The sequence below is a fragment of the Macrotis lagotis genome, chromosome 1 (genome assembly GCF_037893015.1).
Source record: "Macrotis lagotis isolate mMagLag1 chromosome 1, bilby.v1.9.chrom.fasta, whole genome shotgun sequence".
NCBI classification, from domain to species: domain Eukaryota; kingdom Metazoa; phylum Chordata; class Mammalia; order Peramelemorphia; family Peramelidae; genus Macrotis; species Macrotis lagotis.
The window spans coordinates 157,898,200-157,909,201 of NC_133658.1; positions in this window are offsets into that span (position 1 = coordinate 157,898,200).

Consider the following 11,002-nt stretch of genomic DNA (forward strand, 5'->3'; position numbering starts at 1 on the left):
AATATGTTTCAGTGTTTTGGTTTCATCACCTCTCTCAGGAGGTATGTCCTGTTTCATTTTTGTTCTTCCAGACTTGGTGGTTTATCCTTCATTAATCAGAGTTGTGAAATCTTTCAAAGTTGTTTTTCTATGTAATGTTTTCATTTTATAAATTATTCTTCTGCCTACTTTGCTCTGGATCACTTCATAAAGACCTTCCTAGCTTCAAGCCCTTGAAATTGTACATTTCATTTGTTACGATATACTAATATTCTATCATATTCATGTATTCATGTAGCACCATTTGTTTTTTCCATTTTCCCAACAGGAAAACAGTCCCTCTAGATTCAATTTTGAACTATCATGAGAAGAACCCCTATAAATATTTTTTTGTATAGATAGGTCCTTTTCATCTTCCGTTTCTTTGGATTAAGGACCATCTAGTGGTATAATTGGGTCAGAGGACATGCCTAGTGTAACTTTCTAGGTATACATTAGTTTTTTTTTTTATGTTTGGTTTTTTTTTTTTTTTTTGCAAGGCAAATGGGGTTAAGTGGCTTGCCCAAAGCCACACAGCTAGGTAATTATTAAGTTCTGAGGCTGCATTTGAAACCAGGTACTCCTGACTCCAGGGCTGGTGCTCTAGACACTGTGCCACCTAGCTGCCCCATACATTAGTTTTAAAGAAGAGAATAAGTGCTAGGTAGGTTCTTCTCAGGGAAGATCAACATGGTGGATTGCAGGAAGCTGGTATTATTACCAAATAGCTTTTCCCAGGTGTTTGTTTCCTTGAATTGCAGGTGTCTGTGAGGACGTCTTCTGTATTCTTGGCTAAATAATGAACTGTGTGAGATCTAGGGCATTAGGAAAATTTTGGTGACACTGTATGACATCCCTTTGTCAATCTTACCTTCTGAATCTTTTCCCTTTGTTCTCTTCTGGGATGCTCATGTCAGAGATCAGAAGAGCCCTGCAAGTCTATTATGTGTATATGTTTGAAGAAGGTAGGAGCCATAGCTCCCTAGAGACTTTTCCATCTGACATCCTTTTGAAAATCTTTCTCATTATAATGAGAGCAAGGACTTCTGTCTGTTATCCCAGCACTGAATACCATATTTGCCTCAGAGCAAACACCTAACAAATGCTCACTCTTGAGTTTGTTCATTAACACATACATACATAGAAAATAAGTTAATAGTTGGAAAATACTTTTCAGCCCTTAAAAATGCTAGTTTTTTCACATACATATGTATAGCCCATAGGAAGTGTCTGCTCACATGGCAACCCAAATATTTTCATATGTAAATGTGTACATACATAATATATGAGATAAAGGAAAGGTAGGGGCTAGGTGGTAGTTGGGAAGAAGTAGTAACAATTTATCGTGGTTAGGACTTGGTGAGTCTGGTTCTTTGTTCTCTCTTTGCTTTTGTTTTAATTTTTTTTGTCCTGAACTTAACCATAACAAACATGAACATTTCATTATAAAAGAACAAAAAAGGGAAGATTATATATGAAGCTGTGAATTTGTTATGTACAGTTTGTTTTTTAAAAAGTGCATATTAAGTTTAACATGATAGTAATAAAATTGCCCTATTTTTTGTCTTCTAAAAGTTTTTATTTCCTTCTGTGTGCTTTTAAAATGTTTCAATTGATTATTTTTTCCACTCCAATCACTAATTGAGTCATCTTCCCCTTCCTCCCCTGCCCTCCCCATAGGAGTAATTAGGGAAAATCTGACTACTTAATACTAAATATTTCCAGGGTGTTCTTTGGCTGGCTAAGGAGATTAACTGAAAAGAGAATGGCCTTTGACTGTTCAGATGAGAAATCAAAATCCATTGGATAGAAGTATTAATAGATTTTTTTTAAAGCTTCAACAAATGAGTGATAACTCAGATTCTCCTGGAAGGGGAATAACTGCCAATATTCAAGCATCCTAATTCTGGAAAAGAAGTCTCAGTTATTAAGAATTACATGTAAATGTGCCTATATGTGTACAGAGACATGTATCAGTACACATACATAGACACCCACACACACATCTCCATTATGGCCAGTTAGATGGGGCAGTGGATAGAATGCCAGGCCAGAGTTGGGAAGACTCATCTTCCCTGGTTTTAAATCTGACCTCAGGACACTTCCTAGCTGTGTGAGTCTGGCCAGGTAACTTAACCTGGTTTACCTCTACTTGCTCATCTGTAAAAAGAGTTGGAGAAAGAAGTGACAAACTGCTTTAGTATCTTCTGTCATGGAAACTCCAGATAGGGTCACAAAGATTTCACCAGGCTGAAAAAAAAATGGACAATTTAGATAATAGGTTCTTATGTAATTATACAAATAAGAAATTAGGCTCTCTTTGTACTTGGGCAATTAAGAATTAGGTACTTAGGTGCTCATAATCAGACACTGAGCTGTTTAGGTGCTTGTATTTAGTTAAGTAGCTAGCTAGATGATTGAATACTTAGGCAAAACATCAGTCTGAACTGATCTAAATTAGTTTAAACTGGTCTGGATCAGGTTTGAACCAGCCTAAATGAATTAGTATGAAATGTATTGCACTAGTATGTATGTATGTATGTATTTATGTATGCATGTATGTATACAATCTTTGTAAGAATTTGGTTTTCTTGACTAGTACAATAAATTTCTTTTTCTTTTTTCTTTTTTTTTTTTTTGGTGGGATGGGGATTGGAAGGAGAGAACATAGTTTTCTGTTAGTTTTTTTTAAAAATAGGTGAGAGAATCAGATATGAAATGTTGCATTCAATTTTAGATTAATTACTATATTATTAATTTTCCTTAACTGTTTTACTTTGTTATGAGAAACTTCTCATGGAGTGAGATGACCTGTAAACTAAGAGACAATATAAATCAAAATTTTTCAAAAAGAAAAGAAAAAATATCTTGTGAGAATAGCAAGGAGGCCAGTTTCACTAGTATCTTGGTTGGTTAGAGGGAGGTAGAAGAGGCTTTCATTACCAAACAGGATTTCATGTTTGAAGCTGTAGATAATAGGGAGTTTATTGAATGGAGGATGAGGATGGGGGTAGTGTGACCTGATCACACCACGGCATTAGGAAGATCAATTTGACAAATGAGTAGAATTTGGATTGGAGTGGGGAGGGGGACGGGGGAGATTTGAGGCAGGAAGACCTACTAGAATACTCTTGAAATAATCCAATGTAAAGGCTAAATCCAAGAAGGGAAGAGAGTATATACAAGGAATGTTAGAAAGGAAGACTTGACAGGACCTGGAAACAGATTGGATCTGGGTGGTGAAAAAGAATGAGGTCAAGGATGACACCTAGTTTGCTAGCCCAGATGATTAGGAAGATGGTAGTACCTTCTCCAGGAATGGGAAAGTAGGAAGAGGGGAGGATTGAAGGGACAGACAATGAATTCAGTTTTGAACATGTTTGAATATCGAGTTTGAGATATCCTACATGAAGTCAAGAGGCTGGAGGTTAGAAGAGGGATAAGAACTGGATAAGTAGATCTGAGAACCATCACAAAAATGATAAAAATTTAAGGGAGATGATGAAATCACTAAATGAAATAGTATAGAGGGAGAAGAGAAGAATGCCCAGATCAGAAATCCAGGTTCAGTTGGCATGAGCCCCCAGAGGATAAGGAGCAGTTAGGCAGAAAGGATAATCTAGAGACAAGTGTCTTGAAAACTTAGAGAAAAAGAGAATATTAAGGAAAAAAGACCATTGTTAAACTGCAGAGAATTCAAGAAGAATGAGGGTTGAGAAAGTTTTGAGAAGACTGAATTATTTGTGGAGCATTATACATTTCAAACCAATGCAAGTCTTTTCATTTTATAAAGGAAGGATCATGCGAAAATGTCTCCAAGTCTCTCAGTTATTAATTGGATATTCTTTAAGGGTCAGCCAGTGGTTTTCTTAGAGATATACAATGTCAACATACATTCATATTAGATTCCCCTTCCCCAGACCAACTCTTTTTTTTTTTTGTATTTCACAATAATTTTTTGTTTTTAAGGTGCAGGTAATGGGAGGGATAAAACTTCAAACTGATCTTTTTTAAATGTTTATTTCATTTAATATCTTATTTACAAGTAAAAAAATTTTTAGCAATCATTTTTTAAAATGAATTCCAATTTCTTTCCTTTTCCCTTCTTGAGAAGGTATTTTGATATTGATTATACCTGTAAAGTTATGCAAAACTTATTTCCATATTAGCTATATTGAACCTTTCAGAGACTGCCTACCAAATCAGTTCAGAGCTGGAATTCTTTTTTATTATTTTTTAGGTTTTTGCAAATCAAATGGGATTAAGTGGCTTGCCCAAGGCCACACAGTTAGGCAATTATTAAGTGTCTGAGGCTGCATTTGAACTCAGGTACTCCTGACTCCAGGACCGGTGCTCTATTCTGCCCCTGGAATTGTGTCTTAAGACCTAATGTGGCAGTATTGTCCAGGGAAGGTCCAACTTTCATTTCTTCCCCTTTAAAAGCAGACCATTCTATGACTTTCCCTTCCCACAGCTGAGATGTACACAATTCTCTGTGGCTAGAATCAAAATAAACATACCATATTCTAGCAGATATATAAATATATTAGGAACATCCTAATCTGGTAGCTTCTAAGTGACCTTGGTTAAGTTGCTTGTGACTCAGGTTCTTCATCTTCAGTTTAATAATACTCATAAGAGAAAAGCATATTGGATAGAGGATTTGTATTGAAGTAAAGAAAACCTGAAAAATAGCTGACACAGAATCTTCAGGTAGCCCAAGGCTGGGTGAAAGTAGAAGTTACTCCTCCGCCCCCCCAGATGTGGGTTGCCTTTCCCATAGTAACACCAATTTCAGATTTAGAAGACCTTGTGGTTGATTTCCTGACTCCACCATTTTCTACTTGTAGGACCTTGCTTTTGGACAATTTCTTTCCACTTTTGGGGACTCTGTTTCCTCCTTTGTTTAAAAAAAAAAGAGGAGGGGGAGTTTGGTTTACATTGAATTTAAGGTCTCTTCTTGCTCAAAATCTTTTGGTCCTATGAATTCACTTCATCTCAGCTTCTGTTTCCTCAAGTGGTCATAATAATACTTAAATTACCTACCTGAGGGTTGATCTGAAGAGAGCCCTTAGTTTTTACTGTTTTCACTGTCATTTTCTGATAAATCCTACCCATCAATGGAAGCCTTTCTTGTGTAGTAAGGAATCTACTTCACTTTCCCAGAGCCAGGCCAGCTGCCTCCCCCCCTCAGGGTTCTAGGTGTACCCTGAAAGACTGAAATTTTTGACTCAAACTCCCATTCTGGATTGTTCCCACTATTAACCACCATTGACCATTTACCTAGTAATTTAACTATTATCAATTAGCTTTTGCAAAAGTCTATTTGATTTGAAGCCATAGTAAAAATAGGAGTGTAAGTATTTTTCTCACTACCTGGTGTGGTTCACTCTTCCTTATACCTAAGTCTGTAGTAGAGTTGACTTAGACGTAAAGTTTCTACCTAGCATTGATTCCCACCAAATTCGCATCCAAATACTGAACAAAAATGTTCACATCAATACTAAGCTAAATCCCTGTGTTAGACTCAGTCCCAAATGTCATTCTTCATCTCAAGGTTTCAAAGAGGGATTGGCTACAAAGTCTGGTCTGCTTCTGGATCTCTCAAAATATCCAGTCCCTCTACCTCAATCAGAAGAACAAATGCCAAAGTAAAGGAATGAGACCCATGGACTGGACTGGAGGTCTCTGCCCTTAGAATATTGTCTCTGATTCTTTTCCCAGAACATGGCCAGGTAGGAAAAAAATAGACCAAGTAAGAACATCAAGTTTGACTAGAATCCTCTGAGTATCACCTTCCCCCACTCCAGGCTCAGCCTCAAGGTCTAATAAATCTCAAATTAGTGTCATTTTACTACTTTATGCTCCATCTCTGGAATGTAACTATATTCATTTAATGGACTGTTGGGATGAAGATTAAACGCATAATGTTTTTGTAGTTTAATTCAATTAGTAGGTATTGATGTGCAAGTAAGTAGGTGCTGAGAACACAAAAACCAAAATTAGAATCATCCCTGCCCTCAAGGAATCTTTGATGTTCAGTCATTTTTTCAGTAATGTCCAACTCTTTCAAGTTTCTTGGCCCAGATACTGGTATGGTTTGCCATTTCAAGACTTCCAGGAGGGGGAGCCCTCACCCTCCTGAAACAATCCATTCCATTTTGGACCACCTGATTGTTAATGAAGTTTCTCCTTAATACTGAGCCCAAATTTGCCTCTGATCTATCTCTGATCTAGGACTGACTGGGAAGAAGGCTAATCACCCCCTTTAAATAATTGCAGAGAGCTGCAATTATTTAGAGGGGATTAGGCTTCTTCCTTCTTCCTTCTTTCTTCTTTCTTTCTTCTTCTTCCTTTTTCCTTCTTCTTCTTCTCTTCTTCTTCTTCTCTCTCTTTGATTGGGTTTTTTTTTTTTGGTAAGGCAATATAAAGCAACTTTCCTAAGGTTACACAGCTAGTATGTTTCAAGTGCCAGAAGTTGGATTGGAACTCAGATCTTCCTGACTCCAGGGCTGGTGCCCTATTCATCACTCCACCTAACTGCCTCGGCCTCTTCTCCCCCACCACTTCTTTTCTCCCTGCTAATCTTTCCCAGTTCCTTCAAATTGATCTTGATTAATGATCAATTAATTTATGCAATTAATTATGAAAATGCAACTAATGATGAAAGAGAAACTCACTTTCAAAGTCCATTCCAAATAACCTAGGAAGAATAAGGTGGTGACAGTAAGGGTGTACAGGCATTCTCTACTGATGTCTCCTTTAGAGCTAACTAGAGCTCTAGGCTAGACCTAGGTAGGCTGGGTATCCTTTTCTAAGGGGAACAGAATTCTGTAATATTGATCTGTTAGTGGCTAGTGCACTTTATTTTATTTTATTTTTTAGGTTTTTGCAAGGCAGATGGGGTTAAGTGGCTTGCCCAAGGCCACACAGCTAGGTAATTATTAAGTGTCTGGGACCGGATTTGAACCCAGGTACTCCTGACTCCAAGGCCGGTGCTTTATCCACTACGCCACCTAGCCGCCCCCCACTACGCCACCTAGCCACCCCTTGCTAGTGCACTTTGTTACACAGGAAAGAGAGGTTTCCATTGCTAGTTCTTTTCCTATCTCTTTCTCCTTTATCCTAATGAAGCATTTCAAGACCTGTGTTTAGGGGACTGTACTCCCCAGTGCCATTGGGATTTATCTGTATATCCTAATCCAGTTACAAGTCTGTGATGGGTGTGCTGGTGACAACTCCTATGGGCTTGTGAGAGATGATTGTTAAATTTTCAGTGTGAACATTTATACCTTGGAAATTGGCAAAGGTGGTAACCAGTCTGGGCTTGTTTTGTTGTTTTGTTGATTGTCTACACCTACAAAGTGATGGAGAAAATCTTGATCATGTAGGTGCAATGAACATTTTTTGGAGAGCTGATTGTTAAACATTTACTAATATCCTCATGCCTGTTCCCGAAAAACTGCTCTCTGTAATTATGCTTTGCTAGTTTAAAATGGTGATAAAGTTACATGATATTTAAGAGCCTCATTATTTAGGGTTCAGTTCCAGAAACTTCAGAGCATATTCAGAGAAAAGGTCAGAATGAAAGAGCTATAACCCTCCCAAACTCTTTCCCTTCTCTTTCCCCCTCCTCCCTAATTTTATATATTTTTGAGCAGCAGAGATAAGCTTCATTGCTTCTCTATGTGGGTGAAAGGATATGCTATGATCCTGAAATACCAGGGGGCAGTTGGAGCAGAAAGAAAAGTGTTAACTTCCCATTTTGATCTTGCCTAACTGGCTTTTCCTGTTCCAGGCAGGTAGGAGGCAGAGCAGATAGAGAGCACTTGATGGAAGGGTTGAGAAAATCTGAATTAAATCCAGTCTCATACACTTACTAGCTGTATGACCCTGGGCAAGTCCCTTAACCTTATTTGTCTCAGTTTCTTCTTCTGAAAATGAGTTAGAGAAGGAAATGGCAAACTACTTCGGGTATCTTTGCCAAGAAAATCCCAAGATGAGACTGAAATGAGTGAATGACAAATTTTAGAATCAATCTTGTTACATTAAAAAGAAATATTCCCCTCCATAACTTCCATCCATTATAATAGCTAGCAGCTATATAAGTGCTTTAAAGTTGGCAGAGTATTATATATGTGTGTGTGTGTATGTGTGTGTGTGTGTGTGTATTATCTAATTTGATTCTTATAATAATCCTAGGATTATTTGTGAGATAATACTATCACATTATTATCCTCATTTTAAAAATGAAAAACAATAAATTTAAGTAATTTGCCTAAGACCACACAGCAAAGAAGTATGAGGCAGGATTTGAACTTAGGTCTTCCTCAGTCCAAGTCCAACACTCTACCTACTGCACCTTATTCCTAGTTCTGCTCTCTAGGATCCACATGTTATAGATTTAATCCCTTTTACACATGATACCCTTTCAAGAACTTTATTGCAGTATTGTGGCTTCTTTCAATCTTCTTTTCCATAAACTAAGCAATCCCAGTCCCATCAGTCCTCCTGTGATATGATTTTGAGACCTATTTCCTTTATCTGGCACTAGCCAACTCATTATAACCTAACTCAATGCTGCAGATGTGGTTTGACCAAGGCAGGGGTAGGGAGAACTATTGCCTTCTCCATCTTGAACATCATTCCTCTCCTAAAGGAGCCTAAGATTTCCTTGACTTCTATTTCACACTGTTGATTCATTGGGATTTTAGTCTACTAAACCACCAGAGCTTTGTTCAGATGAACTATAAGGGGGTCTTGGGTTTAGAGTTGGAGGGGTCATTCAAGACTTCAAAGGTCATCAAAGTCAACCACCTAATTTTTCAGAGGGACCTGAGGCTCAGAGAAGTAGGGGATTTGGAGTCATGGTTTCTATGACACCAAGTTTAATACTCTTTCCCTGAACTACATGTTTTCTTTGAGGTCCAACATCACAAAGACAACATGGTACTATGGAAAGGATACTGAATTTGGAGTCAAAAATTTGGGTTCAAATCCCCCTCCCCTGCCACTGCTGTGTGTGACCTTGAACAAAACACTTCATCTTTAAGGGCCTTGATTTCTTCAACTATAAAATAGGAGCTTAGGGCTAGATGACATCAAAGATCCCTTCTGGCTTTAGTTGTATCTTCATAAGGTCACATAGAATAATGGTGGAAGGAGGTTCTCTAATATGTTCCATGGCACCAAATTTCTTCCTTTACTTGATTTTTTAAAAAGCCAAGATTTTATATTTCTCCCTAATAAAATTTATCTTGTTGCATTTGGTTCAATATTTTAGCCTGTCACAATCTTTTGGGATCCTTGCTCTAGCAATTATGGGAGATATACTTTTTAGTTTCTTGTCACCTGTAAATTTGATAAGCATGATATCTTATGTATTTATGTTATTCAATGAGAAAACTTATTAACATAAATCTCTGGAGTACTCTCCTGGAGACCTTCTTTTAAGCTTACAACAAGCCATTAGTCTGACCATTTAGCAGTTCTGAATTCATCTTATTGTCCCCTTGTCTAGACCAAATCTTTTTCTTGTCCACAAGAACTTCAGGAGAGAATTTTTCACATGCTTTGCCAAAATCCTAGTAAATTGCATCTACAGCATTCCCCTGATCTACCTGTATTCTTAATGAAGGAGAAATATTAGAGAAATATTTGTCTAGCCTTTCCTATAATATTAATATTATCTGTGCCTATCTGGTATTTTCTGTGGACCTCTGACTTCCTCCCCATTGTCAGTCTAACACTCTTCTCAAATTCACCAAGACATAGGGAGCAGCCTCAGCCCCTTCCTCCTCCCTACCCCTCTTTCCACCTGTCTGGCTCCAAGCCATTCCATGTGTATGCCTGACTCCAATCTTGTCCAGGTGGGTCACTTCTTGATCTCTCCCCCTGACTCCTCCCTGCATAGGAGGTGGGATAGGCTCCCTCTCCTCACCCTCTTCTCCATGCCTGATCTATGCTGACCTAAGCCCAGCCACTATCTTGTGGCTGTTTCTCTTTCCTCCTTCTTAGCCCTACTTGATGTTATCATCAACCCAACTGTTTCTTCTTTGTTTAATTTTACTACTTCTACTGAAACTCCTTTATCTTGTAGCTTCCCTAAAGATCACTGTGAATTAAAATCTAAGTCTTTTCTTTAGGAATTCTTTAAAAATTAGGTCAAAGCTCTTTTCCTGACAATGACTTTCAGGTATCCCAATAATTTTAAAATTATCTTTCCTGAATCTGTTTTCCATATCAGCTGTTTTTTTCAATGAGATGTTTCACATTTTCTTCTAAGTTTTCATTTTCTTGGTGTTGAAGTATTATGTCTTGACTTCTTGTAAAGTCATCAGCTTCCTTTAGCTCCATTCTAAATCTGAAGGATTTGTTTGCCTCAGAGAGCTTTCTTATCTCCTTTTCCATCTGGCCGATTCTACTTTTTAAAGCATTCTTCTCCTCAATAACTTTTTGAACTGCTTTATCCATTTGACCTATGCTGGTTTTTAACATGCTATTTTCTTCAGCATTTTTTGGGATCTCCTTGACTAAGCTGCTGACTTCTTTTTTCATGTTTTTTCTGCATCTCTTATTTCTTTTCCCAATTTTTCTTCTATCTCCCTTACTTGATTTTTTTTTTTTTTTTTGGTTTTTGCAAGGCAAATGGGGTTAAGTGGCTTTCCCAAGGCCACACAGCTAGGTAATTATTAAGTGTCTGAGACCAGATTTGAACCCAGGTACTACTGACTCCAGGGCCAGTGCTTTATCCACTGTGCCACCTAGCCACCCTCCCCCCTTACTTGGTTTTCAAAATCTTTTTTGAGCTCTGTCATAGCCTGAGCCCAACTTCCATTTTTCTTGGAGTCTTTAGATGCAGGAGCTTGGACTTTCTCATCTTCAGATTGAGTATTTTGATCCTTCTTGGAATCATAGACAAAGTATTTCTCAATGGTGTTCCTTTTTTCCCTCTGTTTATTCATTTCTCCAGCCTGTGCCTGGT